Source organism: Nothobranchius furzeri, chromosome 1 (genome assembly GCF_043380555.1).
Source record: "Nothobranchius furzeri strain GRZ-AD chromosome 1, NfurGRZ-RIMD1, whole genome shotgun sequence".
Taxonomy (NCBI): Eukaryota; Metazoa; Chordata; class Actinopteri; order Cyprinodontiformes; family Nothobranchiidae; genus Nothobranchius; species Nothobranchius furzeri.
In genome coordinates this window covers 107,281,978-107,304,076 of record NC_091741.1, presented here as the reverse complement: position 1 = coordinate 107,304,076, position 22,099 = coordinate 107,281,978, and the positions used below count along the sequence as shown (strand labels likewise).

Sequence of the window (22,099 nt, the reverse complement as noted above, 5' to 3'; positions counted from 1 at the left end):
ACCAACCAAACTCCACACATTCTTATAGTTTACTGAAACACGCATAATTTTTAATCTGAATACCCCAGATTTTCTAAATTGCAAATAAAGTTGGGGAAAACGACATCCTTGGTGGGTTGATCATCACGCTGGAACAGAGTTCATCTGGACTCCTCAGACCAGTTTTTAATAATGCATAGTTTTTTTAAATTTCCTTTAATTATTTATATGGGACAATACATATGAATGTACAGGTGTCATGACTTGGGTAATTTCTTGACCCACAACATGCAGAATCAAGAGGCGGAGACTGACAAGGAAAGTTAAATAATCATTTATTATAACGGGGACCTGAAAGCACCGCTTGAAGTGAAGTACGAAATTTCAGGGTATCTAGAAGGCCAAGGGAGAGTCAGGATCCTGAGGAAAACAGATGATGGGCAGGGGTGTTCGCTTATGTGACTAGAGGAGCGGTAGAGGTAGGTCCTGGTCGGCGTGGTGTTCAGTGGAGGGTCCAGGCGTGAATCCAGATTCGTGGTGGGGGAGACTGGGGATTCCAGAGGGATAAGGTGGACGGTGGAGAGCAGGCGGCCAGGAGGAGGGAGGCGAATGTGAGCAGAGCAGAGGTCCTGGAGGTATTGCTTGGGGTGAAGGTGGTTGTGGTGAACCTGAGAGAGATTGAGAGTGAGGAGATCCAGGTAAGTAGGTATATTTGGTCACTACAACAAAGTCTTAGTTCTTGGACTTTCCTGGGTCTTGGTAAAGTCTTGGTTTTAGCGTAAATTCTTAATCTTGAACATCCTTGGCTTAGTCTAGATTGGCGCAAACTACCCAGGGAGAGTAATCATCTGGCAATGAGTTGTGTCCGCCAGTTCCTTAAATCCTCCTGGTGGCTGATTGCAGATTCAAGTCACCTGGACCCGCTCTCCAGATACGCCCACCTGCAGGGTAACTGACTCAGGGAAAAGTGAATCAAGGAACAGGAGCAAACACACAGACCGTGACAACAGGACGTAAATAAACCAGACCTAGCAAAAAGCTAGTTTCCATCCGTAGTCCCATGTGCATAAAACACAAACATTACAATTTAAAATAAGGTAAAAGCATAAAAAATACATATTACGACAAGGACAACAAAAATATGAGTATAACTCAATTCTGAATACTCCCTGTATACTCCCTACGTGTTAAAGAACAATTAAATTCGGACATGAGGCAAATCCTCAGATTTCAAAGATAAACCAACAGCGAGAAGAACAAGTATCGATAAAAACAGATGACTAGTGTTTGCACTGACAACTATGAATTTTTAAAGGAATGGAAGGAGGGGCTGTCTCTGATAGTAACTGGTAGTTTATCCCACTCACTGAAACTCTTAAAGTTAGAATATGGAACATTTTAATAAAAAGCTATATTTAAAACAAAATAAAAAATAATACCTCCATGGGGCGTTCTGATGTGTGCAGAATGAATGTACAGTTTCTATATAAAGCTTCATTTAAAAAAAAATCACATTTTTATTCTGTCGGGCATGCACTGTTTTTATCTTTAAATCCACCAGCACCAGCCACTAGAGGGCACCGTTGCACTAAAAAGTCTGCTCAGCAAGACGAGGCTGGGACTAAAGTGGCAGACTTGTCAAGTCAAGCAGCTGATTGTGAGCCCAGATGATGTTACAACAGTAAATACTGTCGTAAAAGTATTAGTATAAACGAGTCCTTATCCTGTAGGACGTGTCTCTGAACATGGTGCTGGAACGTGTCAGCCGTGAACCAACATCCCAGCGGCTGGAAAATTAGTCCTGTTGTTGCAGTACCACCTCTGAACACCAGAGTTCGCCAGATTGTCCGTGTTCCATAGCCAAACTAAAATCGATAAAGTGTTCTGTGCAAATGTTGTTTTCCTAAATTGAACCAGGGCATGGAACAATGGAAGGGGTGGAAACAGCTCTGTTAGGCTGCAACACTTTCTATAAAAAATGATTAAATGAACTTGTAACCATCCCAGGATCATTAATCACTAATCGCTCAATAGGTCAATTTCTCTTCCTATCATATTGCCTAGAACTTTTTAAATATTCTGCCATGTTCTCTCACTATTTCATTTAGTTTTTTGCATAACAGTAATAAAAAAAATTGACCTTAGTTTGTCATATAGATAGGGTAGCCTTATTCCTTGCCTGTGTAAATTTCTGTCAGTTGATAATCTAGAGCACATGTGTCAGACACAAGGCCAAGAGCCTTTTTATGTGGCCCACGAGATAAATATCAAAAATATATTAAAACTGACCCGCTGGCCAATTTTACCGCAAAGACTACAACTCCCATGATGCTTTGCGGTGCTTTGCGGCGTCAGTGTGGAGCCGAAGCGCCCCCTCCTTTGTGTTTTTTACAGCGTCTGCTGCCGCTGTCTGCTAGCCTGGCAAGCCAGACTATATATGTGAATATATACTTTGCAAAGCAAGAATTTGGTCTAGTTCACTAGGCTAGCTGTCTGCAGCTCCGCTGTCTCGGACAAACTAAACACTCTTCTCACTCAGTTTTCAAATACGATCGCTCACTCTGAGATTCATACGTAGGCTCAATGTGAAAATAGTCATCAACCATTTCCTGCATTTGGTTTTTTAATCTGATACCAACTGACCAGAAAAAGAAAATGTTATGGGTTACTCCTCCTGATTGTTGTAATGCGTGTTTTTCTTTCTCTGTGTAGGTTGGCTGTGGCTCTTCCTGCTGTTCCTGCCCCTCTTTGGAGCATCGGGGAATGCCGCAGCTGACTGCAATTTCCTGATTGCCACACCATGTATTTAAGCAGCTGCTTCCTGTGCATGGTGTGGCGTTGTTGTGAAGAGTTTCTGGTTTTTAGAGCATAGCTTTGTTTCGAGTCTGTGGTAGTTTTGTTTTGTATTACCCGTGAAGTCCTTTTCCCACTTATGTGGTGACTTTTTGTTATTAAAAGTAATCAGTATCGGATCTGGTCATCCTGTCTCCTGCATTTGGGTTTATTCCTGTGTACCCTCGCGTGACATTACAACGCCAACATGACCAACCCAGCAGGAGGAATACCAGCTGCCAACGTTCCCTTACCTGGGTCAGATGAGGACGCGGCAAGTGGAGGTGAACTTGCTGTATTGGCTCGGGAGTTACGCGGCTGCCTGTACGGAATGCAACAACTCCATGGACGCCTCTCTAGGCTGGAGCAGGCTCTCACTCCGCAGGCTCCCACTCCGCCTCGTCAGGTCCGCCTGGGTTCCCACGAGCTCTTCAATGGCACGGCTGTGGACTGCCGGCCGTTCCTCGCCTCCTGCAGGCTGCATTTTGACTTTAACCCCGGTGAGTTGCCCTCTGAAGAAAGCAAAGTAGCCTTCGCCATGAGCTTTTTAACTGGACAAGCTAAGAGGTGGGGCCTGGCGGAATGGGACCGAGGCTCGGACCTCCGCCGCTCTTTTCGGGAATTCTCTCGCCAGCTGCTCATGGTGTTCGATCCATCCACTCCTCACCGAACTGCTGCTGCTGTCTTACTCTGCCTTAGGCAGGGCGGACGTAGCGTCTCTGCCTATGCAGTGGAGTTCCGTACCTTGGCAGCTAACACTCGCTGGCCGGAAGAGGCGCAGATCGACGTCTTCCTTCGAGGTCTCTCCAGCACTCTGAAGGACGAGCTGGCTGCACGGGAGGTTCCGGAGGATCTGGAGGAGCTAATCGAGCTGGCTACCCGCATCGATCGTCGGAGGATGGAGCGAAGCAGAGAGGAACGCCGTCTACCGGATTTTAACCACGCACCCCTCAGGGCCTTGTCACAGCCTCCCGTCGCTCGTGAGGCTCCGTCTCCTGTGGAACCCATGCAGCTGGGAGTGGGACGGCTCCCCGCATCTGAACGACGGAGACGGATGAGGGAGGGGCTGTGTCTGTACTGTGCTCGTCCCGGTCACCAGGTGCGTCACTGTCCGGGAAACGGGGGGGCTCACTAGCGGGGGGGCACCTAGTGAGTCGGTTTTCATCTTCCTCCCCAACCTCTCGACCCCCCGTCAATGTGCTGGTGACCTATGGCCAGATGCAGAATGCTTATGAGACTTTGATTGACTCTGGTTCAGATGGTGATCTGATATCGCAGGAAGTGGTAAGCGCACTTGTTATTCCAGTAATACCCTTATCCCCTGCCTTGCTCATCTGTGCCATATACGGTTCCATCATCCACAGAGTAACAGCACGCACGGTTCCTATTAAGGTAACTGTTTCTGGAAACCATTCTGAACTTATGGATTTTTATGTAGTGGATTCCCTGAGGCCTCCCGTTATTTTAGGTTTTCCTTGGTTGTGTAAACATTCTCCTCACATTGACTGGTGTTCAGGCCGTGTGCTCTCCTGGAGCTCTTTCTGTTTGCTGAACTGTTTAACGGCTGCTGCTACACGCTCCTCTGTCTCTAACCCTCCTGTTGAACCTCCAGACTTAAGTTCGGTGCCCCCCGAGTATGCAGACTTGGCCGCTGTGTTTTGCAAGGTGCGAGCCAAGGCCCTGCCCCCTCATCGTCCTTATGACTGCGCCATTGACCTCCTGCCTGGAACGCAGCCTCCTAAGGGCCACATCTACCCCCTCGCCATCCCTGAGCGTGCGGCCATGGAGGAGTACCTACAGGAGAGCCTGCAGGCTGGGATCATTCGCCCTTCCTCATCGCCAGCTGGGGAGGGATTCTTCTTTGTGGGCAAGCGGGATGGGGGCTTACGGCCCTGCATTGACTACAGAGGGCTGAATGGTATTACAGTCCGGAACACTTACCCTTTGCCTCTGTTACAGTCTGCTTTTGATCTTCTCAGGGGGGCTCAGATCTTCACAAAGCTGGACCTGCGGAGCGCTTACCATTTGGTTTGTATCCGTGAGGGAGATGAGTGGAAGACTGCTTTCAATACTCCCAATGGCCATTTTGAGTATTTGGTCATGCCGTTTGGTCTCACCAATGCGCCCGCAGTTTTCCAATGCCTCATAAATGACGTTCTCAAGGACACGATCAACAAATTTGTGTTTGTTTATTTGGATGATATCTTGATATTTTCCCCAGACCGAGACACTCATGTGCAGCACGTCAGAGCCGTATTACAGCGTCTTCTCGAGAACCAGCTGTTCTGCAAGGCGGAGAAATGTGAGTTCCACACAACACAAACCAAGTTCCTTGGGCATGTGGTTTCTCCTGGTTCAGTGCAGATGGACGAGGCTAAGGTACAAGCTGTTCTCGATTGGCCTGTCCCCGCGGATCGTAAGCAACTCCAGCGCTTCTTGGGGTTTGCTAACTTCTACAGACGTTTCATCAAAGGGTTCAGTGGCGTGGCTGCACCTCTCCATAAACTCACCTCAGCTCAGGTACGTTTTGTCTGGGACGTTGGAGCCAATAGGGCTTTTACTGAGCTTAAAAGACGTTTCTCTACGGCTCCTATCCTGACACAGCCTGACCCCTCCAAACAGTTTATTGTGGAGGTCGATGCGTCTGAGTCTGGGGTGGGGGCCGTGTTGTCACAGAGAGCGTCTGATAACAAAGTTCATCCCTGCGCGTATTTCTCCTGCAAGCTCAATCCTGCAGAGAGAAACTACGACATAGGGAACAGAGAATTGCTAGCTGTTAAGCTAGCCCTTGATGAATTGCGCCACTGGCTGGAGGGTGCAAGACAGCCTTTTCTGGTCTGGACAGACCACAAGAACCTAGAGTACATTCGCACGGCTAAGCAACTTAATCCACGCCAAGCCCGGTGGGCTCTGTTTTTTGACCGTTTCAACTTCACCCTCTCTTATCGCCCTGGCAGCAAAAACATCAAACCTGACGCCTTTTCCCGACAATATCAGCAGGACTGCAGGTCGACAGAGGTCCCGGTGTAACACCACCATCGTTCCTCCTGTCCTGGTACTTGGGGCTAACCGCTGGGCCTTGGAACGTAGGGTCAAGTCTGCAGTTTCAGGCACGGTCCCAATCCCTGATGGATGAAGTGGGGGCACTCGTCACGCCTGGCTTGCCATCCCGGGATGACAAGGACCGCCTTCCTGGTGGCTCAGCGTTTCTGGTGGCCCACCATGTCCTCTGACATACGAGCTTTCGTCTCCTCGTGCCCTGTGTGTGCCAGTGCTAAAGTGCCCAGAACCCCTGCTGCAGGTCTCCAACAGCCTTTACCTATCCCCTCAAGACCATGGTCCCACATAGACATAGACTTCATCACGGGTCTGCCCCGTTCAAGAGGTAACACTGTCATTCTGACTATCGTGGACAGGTTTTCGAAGTTGGTTCATGCTGTGCCCCTACAGAAACTGCCTTCGGCAAAACAACTGGCCGAGATAGTGGCACGACATGTGTTTCGACTGCACGGGCTTCCTGAGAACATTACCTCTGATCGGGGTCCACAGTTCGTGGCAGCATTCTGGAGGGAATTCTGCAAGCTCCTCGGGATAACGGTCAGTTTAAGTTCTGGTTTCCATCCTCAGACCAACGGGCAAGTGGAGCGGTTTAATCAGGACTTGGAGACCACCCTACGAGCTATGTGCTCTAAGAACCCCCCGACCTGGTCCTCACAGCTCCCTTGGGCAGAATATTCCCATAATTCTCTTGTGAACTCTACCGGTTTCTCCCCTTTTCAGGCTGCCTATGGTTATCAGCCCCCACTTTTCCCCCATCAGGAGAGGTCTGCATCGGCCTCCGGCCCCGCCGCGTTTGTACGACGCTGTCGGCGCACTTGGGTGGATTACCGCTCTCGTCTGGTCCAGAATCAGGAACGGTTCACCGCAGTGGCGAACCGTCGGAGATCAGCCGCACCCGACTACAAGGTGGGAGACAAGGTTTGGCTTGCCTCGACAGATGTGCCATTGAAAGGGGGTTTGAGGAAGCTCCTTCCTCGGTACATCGGCCCCTATTCAGTGTCCAGGGTCATCAACCCGGTGGCGGTCAGGTTGGACCTTCCTCGCTCCCTGCGGATCCACCCTGTTTTCCACGTGAGCAAGCTTAAGCCATTTGTGACTAGCCCCTTGCATCCGCCCCCTGCGGCTCCGCCTGCTCCTCGCCTTGTGGACGGTGGCCCGGTCTTCAAGGTGAACAAGCTCCTGGCCTCTCGGAGGGTGGGTCGGGGCATCCAGTACCTGGTGGATTGGGAGGGTTACGGCCCGGCGGACCGCCAGTGGGTCCCCGAACGCCACGTCCTGTGCCGTGACCTGATCACCCGTTTTCACCAGGACAACCCTGATCAGCCTCGTCGTCCGTCTGGAAGCCGGACCTTGTGAGGGGGGTTATGTTATGGGTTACTCCTCCTGATTGTTGTAATGCGTGTTTTTCTTTCTCTGTGTAGGTTGGCTGTGGCTCTTCCTGCTGTTCCTGCCCCTCTTTGGAGCTTCGGGGAATGCCGCAGCTGACTGCAATTTCCTGATTGCCACACCATGTATTTAAGCAGCTGCTTCCTGTGCATGGTGTGGCGTTGTTGTGAAGAGTTTCTGGTGTTTAGAGCATAGCTTTGTTTCGAGTCTGTGGTAGTTTTGTTTTGTATTACCCGTGAAGTCCTTTTCCCACTTATGTGGTGACTTTTTGTTATTAAAAGTAATCAGTATCGGATCTGGTCATCCTGTCTCCTGCATTTGGGTTTATTCCTGTGTACCCTCGCGTGACAGAAAAGTTGCATTTTTCATTTCTAGACTCAGATCAAAATGCAAAACACAAAAAACAGATAAAATGAGAGAAAGTGGAAACTGGTCAGCTGGAACATGTGCTAAAACAGAAGATAAGCTGATAATCACATGACAACTAACTTTGTCATTGGTCTATTTTAGCATTAAAATCTCATTCTATATTATGTTAAATCAGGAAAATGTTCAGAAGGAAAATATTGGTGCATTGCTTTAACTCTGAATATCGATGGCAGCTGCCTCCTACTGCAGACACCTATCTGGATTTTTGTTAAGAACGCCACAGAGTCCCTTTCTAGTTCCATTTATTTTTACTTTATTCGATGATTGTTACATTATCGTTACAGTCCTTGTGCTCGCCCTGTAATCGGAAGGTTGCAGGTTCGAGCCCCACTCAGTTTGTCACTGTAGTTGTGTCCTTGAGCAAGACACTTAACCCCCCTTGCCTGCTGGTGGTGGCCAGAGGGACCGGTGGCAGACTCGCCTCTGTCAGTGCACCCCAGGGCAGCTGTGGCTACATCGTAGCTCATCCTCACCAGCGTGTGAATGTGTGTGTGAATGGGTGAATGGCTGATTGTGTTGTAAAGTGCCTTGGGGGGTTCCAAGACTCTAGAAGGCGCTATATCAAATACAGGCCATTTACCGTTTTCCATATGTTGTACAACTGTGTCAGCTGAGAGTCCAGAGTCGTCGTCAGCATGTTGTGTTAAATGCAGATGGATCTTTATATCCACGACTACAATAACTTTCATCCAACCTCCCCTCATCTTCTTCATTGTACTCAGAAAGTTGAGCTGTTTGTGTGCATGTGTGCGTGCATGCGTGTGTATGTGTGTGTGTGTGTGTGTGTGTGTGCGTGTGTGAATAGATGATTTTTACAGAAAACTGTTATTTATTTTATTGCAGACCAAATTGAGCAGAATTGTATCAGATGAAATCAGATTTAATTCTGCAAACTTGTACGAGTTTCCCTGAAGATATGGTAAGCAGTCTTGGGGGACACCGGTGTATTCACACACACTGACTCGGTTGACTCAGCAATATTTTTATAAATGCCCACCTCACCATCCGCAGGTGGTCCCTTCTTTTCAAGCCCGGGGCCTCCACCAGAGGTCTGGGAGCTTGAGGGTTCTGCGGTATCTTAGCTGTTCCTAGAGCTGCTCTTTTCTGGACTGAGATGTCTGATGTTTTTCCTGGGATCTGCTTTAGCCTCTCCTCCAGTTTGGGGGTTACTGCCCCGAGCGCCCCGGTGACCACAAGCATGTAGCAGTGATACTTAGCAGCATTCATTAAATTAAATGATCAATAAGATCAAATGTTCCATATAAATATGAATTATCAATCTGATTGGTCTTTAAATACTTGATTTAATATTACCTTAGGATTTTTAGCTATTCAGGGAACACACATGTCATATTAATTCAGAGTCAAGGATATAGTTCATAAAAATGAATTTAATTCTATCTTTCTAAACTAAATGATTGTAAATGAGAAAGAATGAATGAATTGACGGATGTTTGTAGCAACCTGGTTAAGTATCTGAGAGATCTTGTGATGTCTGGGTTGTAAAATCAGTTTGACTGTTTGGTTTGATAAACTAAAGATTATTCAGGAATCCATCCGACCCATTGTGCAGAGTCTAGGGGTGTCAAACTCAAACTCACACGGGGCCGAAATGAAACTCTGGGACGGAGTCGAGGGCCAAACTTAATATTTTTTGAAAAAGTAACGGCAAATTTGCACATTTTCTTTATCAACAAACATGCAATTTTGAACCTTTAAATTTGGAAACAAACATATTTCTGCATTAACACTGAATGTGGAATAACCAAATGACACATGAGCAAGTCAGTTTAAAATAAAAGGCATCAGGAGCATGCGCTGAGGAGGTGAGCATGCGCTGACGGCCGATCACCGGATACACGGCAGCGTTTGAAGCTGATGGCAGCTCGTTAACAAACATCCACAAACAATTAAGACACATTTTCGCCTAATTTATTTACTGACAATGCAAAAAATAATCTGGTAAGTATAACTCACTCAATCTGGAGCTAAGTGAAGAGAATTCAGAAAGTTTACTAAATTATATTGACGAAGTTTTCGAGTTATTCGTCATGGGTCCGAAGAAATCAGCAGCTGAGGCTGAAACACCTGCTGGGACCAAGAGGAACCGTCCTCAGGACTCGCCTGAGGCCTCATCTCCCCGGAAAGACGTATTAGAATTATTAGATTCTATTGATAAACGGCTTCTGGGATTTGAGGGGCGACTTCATCTGCTCGAGGTTCTTCACCAGGAGTTTCAGAACCTCCGAACATCTCTGGAGTTCAGCCAGGAACAGGTTGAGCGGCTCGCTGCTGAGAACGCGTCTCTGCGGAAGTCCGTCTCTTCCCTGGAAGAGGGAATGACGCGGATCACCCTGGACAACAAAACTCTGAAGGAGACGGTTTTGGACCTTCAGGCCCGCAGCATGAGGGGTAATTTGGTGTTCGCAGGTCTGCCGGAGCAGACGGGAGGGGCGGAGAACTGCGAGCAAACAATAAAGAACTTTCTTCAGACAGAAATGAAGATACCCGAAGAAAAAGTTAAAAACATCACATTTCACCGGGTACATCGCCTTGGAGCTAAAAGAGGAGACAGCAGAAGACCTCGTCCCATCGTGGCTATATTTGAACATTTTAAGCAGAAGGATCTTGTCACGGAAGAGAGCTCAAAGGAAAAGATTTCAGCGTGAATGATCAGTTCCCGAAGGAGATTCTGGATCGACGCCGGGTCCTCTTTCCGCTGCGTAAAAAGTTTATCCAGGATGGGAAGAGAGCTGTCATCTCGGTGGATAAGCTTTATGTGGACAATAAACTTTACAAGGAGCGAGGAGTGACTGACTGGCTGTTTTAGCCCAACATCAGGTCAGGCATTTATTATTCTTATCAGGATTCACTGGGTTTGATCACGTGAGGATTAAACAGCTACTAAATCCGTTTTGTAGATGATAAGATCACCTGTTAATCACCACCCCACACCCCTATTACCTTTTCTTTTTAGTTCTTACTTCTTTTTTAACCTATATCTGTACCTTCCCTTCCTTTTTACCTGCTTCTGTACCTTTACACCTGTATGGCACAACCACACAACTTTCCAACACTGCGTCAGACTCGACACACACATGCACACGCATACGGACACACACGCACACACACACACGCACGCACATGCACACGCACGCACATGCACACGCACGCGCGCACACACACACACACACACACACACACACACACACAGACACACACACACACACACACACACACACACATATATATTAAATTCACAGCACAATATCATAATTTATGCGTCAAATAATACAACCACAAACACTGTTGGATCTTTATTATTATTATTATTATTATTATTATTATTTACTTTTTTGTTATTTATTAACATACTATTTATACATTTATATACTTATTCCATCTTATTCACATGAAGGCGTCATATTTTAGCTACTCACACACACATCTATGGGTGCACTAAGGTTTGTCTCATGGAACGTACATGGGGCTGGCTCCATAGAGAAGAGATTAAAATTTTTTGATCAGTTAAAGAGAGTGCAAGCAGACGTAATATTGTTACAAGAGACTCATAGATCTGCCACATCCGCAGATGAACTTAAAACACCTGAGTTTCCCAGCATGTTCTCTGCCTGCTATAACTCTAGGCAAAGAGGTGTAGCTATTTTAATACACAAAAACATCAATTTCACAGTATTGGACACAGTTTCTGATCCAGAGGGTAGATTTATAATGTTAAAATTATCTGTACAGAACCAACGCTTATGTATCGTCAGCATATACTGTCCAAATATTGATGACCCTCCATTCTTTCATAATTTTTTCTCTGTACTCTCCGAACACTTGGACTGTCCACTTATACTTGGAGGTGATTTTAATTTTTGGATGAATTCCTTAACAGACTGGCTCAGTACAGCTGGGACTCAGCGCAATTGGCAATCCACTAACATAGTTAAACAGTACATGAGTGATTATGGGCTTTGTGATGCATGGCGATCTCTTCATCCTAACCGTAGAGAGTATACTTTTTTTTTTCGCACGTCCATCACTCTCATTCACGTTTGGATTATTTTCTAGTCAGCAGCTCATTGTTGGCTGACATTTCAGACACTGAGATACACCCCATAGTTGTCAGCGACCATGCTCCAGTTTCTTTAACTCTGGTAAATAAAAAGACAATCCCACCAAGCAAAAACTGGAGGTTTAATACATCACTGCTTAAAGACGAAGGTTTTAAAGAATTTTTTAAAAAGGAGTGGGGTTTATATTTAGAACATAATGACCTGCCTGGAACATCAGCATCTATTCTTTGGGAGGCAGGAAAGGCAGTGATGAGAGGTAAAATAATCTCTTTCTCATCACATAAGAAAAAAACGGAAAACAAACGTATTCAGGAGTTAGAAGAAATCATCAAGTCTTTAGAGGCGTCCACAGAAGAAGAGTTAATGAGCAAATTACGTAAAGCTAAATTAGAACTTCATGGAATTATTGACAAAAAGACACAATTTTTAGCACAAAGACTACGAATAGAAAACTTTGAACATAGTAATAAATCAGGTAAATTCTTAGCTAGCCAATTAAAAATAAATAAAGAGAAAACTACCATATCTGCTGTTAAAGACTCAACCGGGAATATAGTTTATGACCCTGAAAGAATAAACAACACCTTCAGAGACTTTTACCAAACGTTGTACTCACCACAGATAAACCCATCAGATAATGAGATCAATGAGTTCCTTGGCAGGATAACACTTCCTAAATTATCAGACAGCCAAGTTACAGTCCTGGACTCGCCACTAACATCAGCGGAGCTCCAGGAAGCCCTTAAATCCATGACGAATAGGAAAGCTCCAGGTCCAGACGGGTTCCCAGTAGAATTCTACAAAGAATTCTGGATCATTCTGGCTCCAATATTTTTCAGAATGGTGAGGGAAATCGAAGAGAGCAGCAGATTACAGCCAAACATGAATTCAGCCAATATTAGTCTCTTGTTAAAACCAGGCAGAGACCCGGCATTTCCTACCAGCTATCGCCCAATTTCTCTTATTAATGTTGATCTCAAAATAATTTGTAAAGCCCTGGCCAAAAGATTAGAGAAGGTAACCCCCTTCATAATACACCCTGACCAAACTGGTTTCATTAAGGGTAGACAATCACCCACAAATTCACGTAGATTACTTAATTTGATAGATTTCTCTTACAGTAGAAACATAGAAACTAGTATATTATCTCTAGATGCAGAAAAAGCTTTTGATAGAGTTAACTGGAAGTTCTTATTTGCAACTTTACATAAATTTGGTTTTGGGAACTTCTTCATAAACTGGCTACAAACATTATACAGTTCACCAACAGCACGTGTCAGGACGAACGACCAAATGTCAGCTAGCGTCTGTCTTCAGAGGGGGACCAGGCAGGGATGCCCACTCTCCCCCTCACTATTTGCTATCTTTATTGAACCACTAGCAGCAGCAATTAGGCAAACAACAGATATTAAAGGGATAAAGTGTAAGAAAATAGAACATAAGATCAGTCTTTATGCAGATGATGTTTTACTCTTTCTCCAGAATTCTCAATCCTCTCTCTCCCAAGCAGTAGAACTGATAAACTCTTTTTCCAGAGTTTCAGATTACTCTATAAACTGGTTAAAATCCACAGTTCTACCAATTAATTTCTCATTTGTCAATTTGCTTAATATACAATTGGAGTCAGGGAATATCACATACCTGGGAATTAATATCTCTCCCAAGTTAGCGGATCTAACCAATCTGAATTACATCCCACTTTTAAGGAAAGTGGAAGATGATCTTGCAAGATGGATATCCTTACCAATATCACTCATGGGGAGAGTTGCTACAATTAAAATGATGGTCTTACCCAGAATAAATTACCTATTCTCGATGATCCCAAACAAACCTCCAGCTGACTGGTTTAAATCTCTGGACTCCTCAATTACTAAATTCCTTTGGCAGGATAAACCCCCACGAATTAGCTTAAAAACGCTTCAGAAGACCAAAGACAGAGGAGGACTGGATTTACCCAACTTTTATTATTATTTCTTAGCCAACAGGCTGCAATATATACCAAGATGGTTGCAAGATAACCCATTAGACGAGTCCTGGTTAGATATAGAACAGACACTTTGCAATACGATAGAGCTTTCAGACTTACCATTTATTAGCCCAAGCATAAGAAAACATGAAAGCTTCAAAAGTATTAGTATCAGCACCTCTCTGACAGCATGGTGGGAGTATCTTAAAATGACAGAGTCTTCACTAGTACCATGCAGACGCACACCTATCTGGAACAATCCTGACATTTTGCAAAACAACAAAATGATGAACCTTCCGGACTGGAAAAATAAAGGAATCCTATACCTGGAACACATATATGAAGGATTGGACTTCATCCCATTTAATCAAATAGTCTCCCAATTTGGAATGGATAAGAATAGCTTTTTAGAATATACCAAATTAAATCTGTAGTCAAACAAAAATTTAAGCTCAAAATAGAATTACAAACACCACCAAGGGTATTAGACTTTTATAATCTCAAACCCCCGAAACTACTGTCTAAAGTATATAAGACACTGTCCAAAATAGACGATAAAATTGCAATCCCTATTGAAAAATGGGAGGTGGATCTATCAGTTAGCTTTGACCAGGACTTCTGGTCCCAAACTTGTTTAAAAACATTTAAAATGATCAGACACCCCAATTTACAATTAATTCAGTACAAAATTCTACACAGAGTACACTATACAGGTCATCGGATGTTCAAGATGGGGTTTGTGTCGTCTGACACCTGTACACACTGCACAAACAATATTTCTGACAATTACATTCATGCACTGTGGTCCTGCCCACCTGTCCAGGAATTTTGGGGTAGAGTATGTGAGGATCTGTCAAAATGTCTGAAATGTCATATCCCAACTTCCCCCTCTCTTTGTTTACTGGGACAGCTGCACGATGTCCCGATTGCAACATCTTTGGTTCACGTGGTTCTGACTGCCATATGCATCGCTAAGAAAACTATCCTCTTGAATTGGAAAAATAGAGAAAGTCTCTGCATTAACCAGTATAGAAATCTTTTGTTAGATCATATTGCACTTGATATAGCCTCTGCTTCCACTTCAGATGAATCTCTCTGGGCTCCTTTGATCGGTTCCATCACATAGCGAGGGTGGGGGGCCATTGATGTTGTCCTGCGGGATGGTGTGGGTGGGGGGGTGTGGGGTCTGAGTTTGGAGTATCCGGATGTTCCCTGGAGGTGGGTTCACTGGGGGTGTCTGGGACTGGGGGGCTGTTGCCCCCCTCTGGAGGTGCTTGGGTTGCCTCGGGGGGTGGACTGCTGGCGGTTGTGAGTGGGGCCCCTTGGGGATCTTGGCGGCGGCCATGGGTCACTGCCTGGCGGCTGCAATACCCCTGGGCGGGTCTGGGTGGGGGCCTGGGGGCTCGGGGTTTGGGGGTGGCCGGCCCCGTGTGGGGATCTGGGCGGGGCCTTGGGGGTCAGGTCCTGACATGTATGCTGCCGGGAAGAAGGCAGGAACACTCAGCAGTGCCTGGCCCGGGTTCGGGGGCATCAGGTAGACCTTGGCTCCTCTGCCGTTCCATCACAGGGGAGGGGGAGGTCCAGGACGGGGAGGACCAAACCTTACCTGGATGTCCCATGTCTTATATATTCTGGAAGTTGTGCAAATGCAGGGGTGGGCATAGATATTCTGCTGGGATGGGGCTGGGTTGGTGACCTCGGACTCCGTGAGGCTCTGTAATGCTGCTGCTTTGGGCCCTGGCAGGATGGGCTGGGGTCTCCATGCCCTGGGTGGCAGTTTGACAACAGAGGTGCCTATTGGGGCCAGTAGGGGAGCTGGCTCCCTGGAGGGCTAAGCCCAACCAGCCATTCCTCCCCATCCCCGCATATTTCTCTCCTCCTGCTCCCTCACATCATCACACAAACATACACATAGGACCTTGGGGGTGGGCAAGTCAGGGAGTGCGGGTATGGACCCCATTTCCGCATTCCTGTGGCAACCTGCCCCCCAATTTTATTTGCACCTTATACACTTCCACTGACGACATTCCACACAAACACACACTTAGGGCCTTGGGAGTGAGCATATTCAACGGCATTTGGCAGGGGGATATTTCAGCCTCCTCCCGAGTGCCGGTGCCCACTTCCAATTTTAAACCGCACTTAGACACTGATGGCTGAGGGTGTAAGTGGGGTGGTGCGGTGGCATCAGCTGGCATATGCCGGATGATGCCCGCACTGCCCACTCACCACAGCCATGGAATACACCTCATGATCACACAACACTATATTGGAGCAGGTGGAGGGAGACTAGGGGTCTTAGCCACCTCTGTTGTTGCTAGGCTTCCTGGGGCTGGAGGCTAGGAGGGAGATCTGGCCGTCTGGTTGGGGTCTGGGGTGGTGGGTTGCTGTGCTCAGCGTTGGGCGGGGGAGCCTGCTCATCAGCACCCCAGCAGAAAGGGTCAAACTCTGGTTACCGGTGATGGTTGTACCCCATGTGCAGCAGTACCGGGACCAGAGTTAATAGGGTGTGTATATTGGGAGCATGAGTAAGTGTCCGGCGTGCATTTTTGGTAAGTCTTGGGTTGTATGTGCATGTGTGAGCATGAGTGAGGGAGTGTGTGACTGTGTTTGTGTATGACTGTATATGTCAGGTGGGGCCTTTGGGTCCTCCCCTCTCCTGGAACTTCTCTTGATGATATAGATCTTTGTCCCCCCTCCCCCTGCCACACCTGGTGTGGGGGCTTGTGCCATGGTCTGCCTGAGTGTTCGTGGCAACCGGGTCTGGGGGTTTAAGATTTTGGCATCTGCCTGATAGATCCCGGTGGCTGCCTGGTGGGGTCTGGGTCCCTGGGCTCTGCTGGGTCCCCGGCGGGGGTGGTCACCCCTGGGTCCTGGGTCGCTGGGTCCCAGGCTCGGCCGGCTAGGGGGTGGGAGGCTGCGGGCGGGCCTGTGGGCTTGCCGCTGATATCTCCAGGGACTCTGCCGGCTGCTGGTTGTGGCCCCCCGGGGCGATCCTCTGTACCTCTCGAGGGAGGCGGGGGCCTTTCTGGTTGCAGTCTCCTTGGGGTTCCTGCATTCTGGGGCAACGCCTGGATCTCTGGGACTTGGAGCTCCCCCCGTCTCCTGCGCATCTTTGGGGGGCGGATCTGTGGTCCCTCACACTCTCTGTTGGACGCTCCTATAGAGAAACCTTAAATAAACAAGCGCGTGTACACACACAGGTGCTCACATGATGCTCTCAAAAGTATGGGCTTGGGCACGTTCAACACATGTCTTAAGACTATGGGGGGCACTTAATGCATTGTGATTTATAATCGTGATTCTTCAGTTAAGCAATGTTGATTATATATATATATATTTTTTTTTCATCAAGTTGACGCAGTGATAGGTAGATCTTGTTGTATTGTTGTTGTGTCCCTTTTTTGTGTCCTTTTGTGTTTTTTATTTTTTGTCTTTTTCTGCAGGTCTAGAAGCAGACTCTTGTTCATTGTTTATTTTTGTGGAACCCCCCCCCCCCCCCCCCTCCTCTCTCTCCACCTTTTCTCTTCCTTTCTCTTTCACCTCTGTCTCCGTGTCTGGTCGGAATTACAAAGCATTCAACAACAATAACAATAAAGTTTTAAGTATCAGGCGTGACATTAAAAGCAAACGCTTTGATGCTCCACCTGAGAATAAATCTGTAAGGCTTGTCACCAGCATTCAGACATCAATTCTGCTTGCTTCACAGCCAGACAGGACACGGTAAAAAATAAATAAATAAATAAAATAAAAAATAAATAAATAAAAAAAAATAAAAGGCATCAGTGGTATTCATTACTTGTGGTATAATCAGCATTTTTAAAATCTATTCAGGATTTATGTTTTCTTGTTTATTCATTTTCTTATTTTTATTCTCCTTTTTTTCTCCTGTAATAAGTGTCATCGCTGCTGTGACGTCTAGCTTTCCCCACTGAGGAACAATGAAGAGATTTACTATTCTATTCATCTATCTGCAGCCTTTCCACTTCCTGTTTACTGTAGGTTAAATCTTTTCTCACGGGCCAACAACAAAATAAAAATATCAATTTATCTTAAATGAAAATGCAACATCTCACCTGTTAACTTTCATGTTTTGGAGCAGAAAAAGAGCATAAAACCAACATATTTAAAGCTCAGTTTGCTCCACTGGTTTACTGTGATGCTCACCTGTTCCAGCCAGATACCTGCATCATGGGGTTGATCATTAATTATTCAGAATTTTAAGCATTAATACACTTAAAACAGAAAAGTTACAAAAATTCACTCCCTCAGAGTTGTCATGAGTGTAAACTAGATCTATTAAACCTAAAATGGTCATTTGAACCAGGCTGTAAACATGTTTATTTCTGCTGTGACATTGGCATTTTTAGCATGGGAGTCAATGAGGATTTGCTCACTTCCGCTGCGTACCCCTAGTGGATGAGGGTGGAACTGCAATTTTAGCCACTTCCGTGTTGGCTTCCCAGCCCGAGCTCTGATGTCTCCTCAATCATTTCATACACAGCAACACTAACCCTAGCCTGTTTTATTTGGAATAACTGCAATATTATTTATAAAAATAAAACTATTTTTTAAATAACTGGTTTAATAATGGAATCATCTTGGTTGGCCAGTTATTTGATGAAAAAGGGCTTTTATACAATTACTCTGAATTCCTTAGGAAATACAATATACCAATAACGCCTAGATAATTCTCAATAGTGTTTGATGCCATCCCATCCGGTCTGTCTATGTTGTTCAGATGCTCACACAGCGCTCCACTATCAGTCAGTCGCCCGGATGTGTTACATTCTTCTCTTGGCTACGTTTGTTTTTCCTCGCATAAGTCGGTGAATAGCAAAATAAGAACTCTGTAGCGTTGTAGTTTTATGCTCTTTTATGAAAGAGGAACCATGCTACGTATTAATTCGGAATATTAATTTTTAATAAATCAATAACCAAATTTTATATTGTTAAGAAGACTCAAAGGTTGTTTTCATCGATAAACTGACGATAATATCTGTGTGTCTGTGTTTCAGTTCAATTAGGAAACCAGTTTGACAATTAAAAGTTTTAATTCTTCAAATTAAACTAATGCTTTTGAAAATTGACAAACAGGAAATAACAATCAACATTGGCAACTTTGTGGGACAATCTTTAACAGTTGATATGCTGTTCTTGCTCAAATAGACCTTCTGGTGAATTTATGAAGATTGAGAATGTCGTGACATGAATGCGTGTGTGAGTCTGATTTTGCTTCAGGAAGAAACAGGTGTCTGAGTGAAGTGATGGTTTGGATAAACTTAGGTCTTATCAGAGAACTGCATCAAACGCTAAAAACCGTGCTCTGTCTCACCGAACTCTTGTGGACCCTCTTTCGGATCTGGGCCGTGGAGGATGTTGTGGTTCATCCAGATGACACCGGCGGCTGACAGGAGACGTAGGCGTCGAACGGAACCGGTCCAGAGTTTCCCTCGGTACACGTGGATGGTAAAGCGTTTTGTCGACGCGCTTTCTTAAGTTAATTCACTCAGAAATCAAAAGACTCGGTAATGAGTCTGCGTTAGAAGTCGCGATTCAGCTATTCTGCCTGGCGTGGCAGAAACAGCGTGAGAGAGGGGGGGGGGGGATTGAGCCAATGGGCTCCGTGCCCCCGTTAGCGGTTGTTCACACGTCCTCTCTCTTTCGTTGTCAAGCACGAACTGAAATCATAAGACTGAAACTTACCAAAAACCTTTCTCTTCTCAAAGCAAACGTGTGCATCAGCAAATGTGTTTGAGTTTAACTGTGAGAATCTGTGTGTGGGTGTGTGTGCTTGAGTGTGTGTGAAGGTCAGCAACAAACATCCTCAACATTATTTAAGAATGGCTTCATTAATCCATTATAATTACCCAAAGCCTAATAGTCATTCATTTGATTAAAACACATTTATAATGAGCAAAATGATAATGGTTACTTTAACATTAAAATTAAGAAACAAAGTTTTAAGACTTGTTATGTTATGACTACTTTTATGGGAACAACATCTTCTGTGGGAACAACATCTTCTGGCACGAAGCTGCAGGTGGTAGATGTTATGGTTTCCTCCCAGCCTCTCTGGCGTTCAGGTCTTAATCTGTGGGTGAAAGTTCTCAGCGACCCAGCTTTGACACAGCTTAGTCCAACACCACCTTTGTGACAGAAAAACCCATATTTCCTCACGTTACAACTCTCTTTCAGGATACAATGATTTCTGTTCCAACCATATTTTATTGGGCTAATTTTGTAACAGATATTGAATGGAAAAAAGTTTGGACCTTACCACAAAAATTTCTTTTAACGAACAAAGTTAAAGAGATTACATTTAAATGGGATTCACAAGTTTTACCCTACCAAACAATATTTGTCAAAATTTATAGCTGATATAAATGTAAATTGTACCTTTTGTCAAGAGCAACCTGAAACAGCTTCTCATTTGTTCTGGTCATGTGAATTTACAAGTAAATTCTGGAAGGACTTCCACAAGTTTATTAATGACTCTGTTCTCCCTAACTTTCAACTATACTACAAAGATGTTATTTTTGGTCTTCATAATTTTAATAAGAAGGACACGATGCTTTCTTCGTAAATATGTTTTTATTTTTGGCAAAATTTCATACACAAAAGCAAAGTCCTCGGCAGAAAACCTGAACTTCTTGTATTAAAAATGGAACTTGAACAATATATAAGGACGATCTCCTCATCAGAAAACACCAAGGCTCTTAAGTCTGTTAACATTTGTAACCATCTGAAACTGTTCGATTGACTTGACCTCTTCCAAACCTTTGTCATGCTGTGGGTAAGAGCTTTCACCCAGGACATGAAGAATCACATCAGAGGGACGGTGAGTAAAAATATGGTGGTTTATTTACAATGAGAAAATAATAACAGAATAGGCAAAACTAAACTAAAGGCGCTGCTTCAGATCAGGATCAGGAGGAGACCGGAATCTACGGGGAAATAAGCAGAAGGTGAGCGAGACCAGAACAAGAGAACCAGGGGACAAGAGTCTGTGACTGAGAGAGTTCTTACGGTCAGGAATCGGAACCAGAGCGGAGGTGAACTGAGGAAGGTTGGACCAGATGAGGAGTTCAGAGCGTGAGGCAGGCGGGCAGACGTGGAGAGAGGAGTCCGGAGGATCGTTGAGCGGCGAGACGTGGGAACAACTCCAGGCAAGGTAGGTGATGCATGAACAGGATACCATGTGAGAGCATCAACCGGCACTGGAGTTGAGTCGCACCGCTCCTTAAATCCTCTCTCCCTCAATTAGTCAAACACCCAACAGGTGTGCCGTCTGCCGCGCCTACCTGCAACACAAAACAAAACAGAAAAATCCACCAGTAGGTGGAGGCAGACTGTGACAGTGCCCCCCCTCAAGGGACGCCACCCGGCGGCCCAGCAGAGGAGGAGGAGGAGGAGGAAGCATGGTAGGCCTCGAAGTCATCAATGAGGGAGACATCATCGATCCAGGACCCAGGCACCCACTGCCGGTGTTCGGGGCCGTAGCCCTCCCAGTCTACCAGGAATTGACGGCCGCGACCCCGCTGTCGAACATCCAGGATGCGACGCACACGGTAACTGACACTCCCGTCGGCGAGGCGGACAGGCGGAGGAGGAACGTCAGGAGGGCACAGAGGGCTGGACACCACCGGCTTGAGGAGGGAGACGTGAAAGACTGGATGCACCCGCATGGAGGGGGGCAACTCCAGGCGGACAGAGACCGGACCCAGGACTTCGGCCACAGGGAAAGGACCCAGGAAGCGGGGAGAGAACTTCCGGCAAGATCCACGAACCTTGACGTCCCGGGAAGAGAGCCAGACCAACTGACCCGGAGTGTAGGTGGGTGCAGGCCGCCTGTGGCGGTCAGCAATCCGGCGATTGCGCTCCGCGGTACGCTGGAGCACTGCACGGGTCTGATTCTAAGTGCGGCGGGCTCGGCGCAGGAACTGAGGAACTGAGGTGGAGGAAGCAGAGTCGGAGGGAAACAGAGGGGGTTGGTACCCAAGCGAGACCTCGAAGGGAGACTGACCTGTGGTTGACGACGTGTGGGAGTTATGGGCGTATTCCACCCATGGTAATTGCACACTCCATCCGGCAGGGTTGGAGGAACAGATGCAGCGCAGCATAGCCTCCAGTTCCTGGTTCATGCGCTCCACCTGCCCGTTAGTCTGAGGGTGAAAACCAGAGGTGAGACTAACCTTGGCTCCCAGGTGTTTAGCAAAGTCAGTCCACACTCGGGCAACGAACTGAGGTCCACGATCAGAGAGGATCTCGCTGGGTAATCCATGCAGGCGGAAAAGGTGTTTGATGAGCAGGTTGGCTGTTTCGGTAGAAGAAGGAAGGGATTTCAGGGGAACCAAATGACAGG

The 22,099-nt window shown here is 46.2% G+C and overlaps 1 long non-coding RNA gene across 1 annotated transcript; it reads right to left on the bottom strand.

Annotated features, from left to right (window-relative positions):
* Positions 1–20,575: 20,575 nt before the first annotated feature.
* LOC139071416 (uncharacterized) lies at positions 20,576–21,087 on the bottom strand. Its single transcript, XR_011521308.1, has 2 exons — positions 20,764–21,087; positions 20,576–20,681 (listed from the first exon to the last, which is right to left on the bottom strand). It is a non-coding gene; the product is annotated as an uncharacterized lncRNA (long non-coding RNA).
* Positions 21,088–22,099: the final 1,012 nt, after the last annotated feature.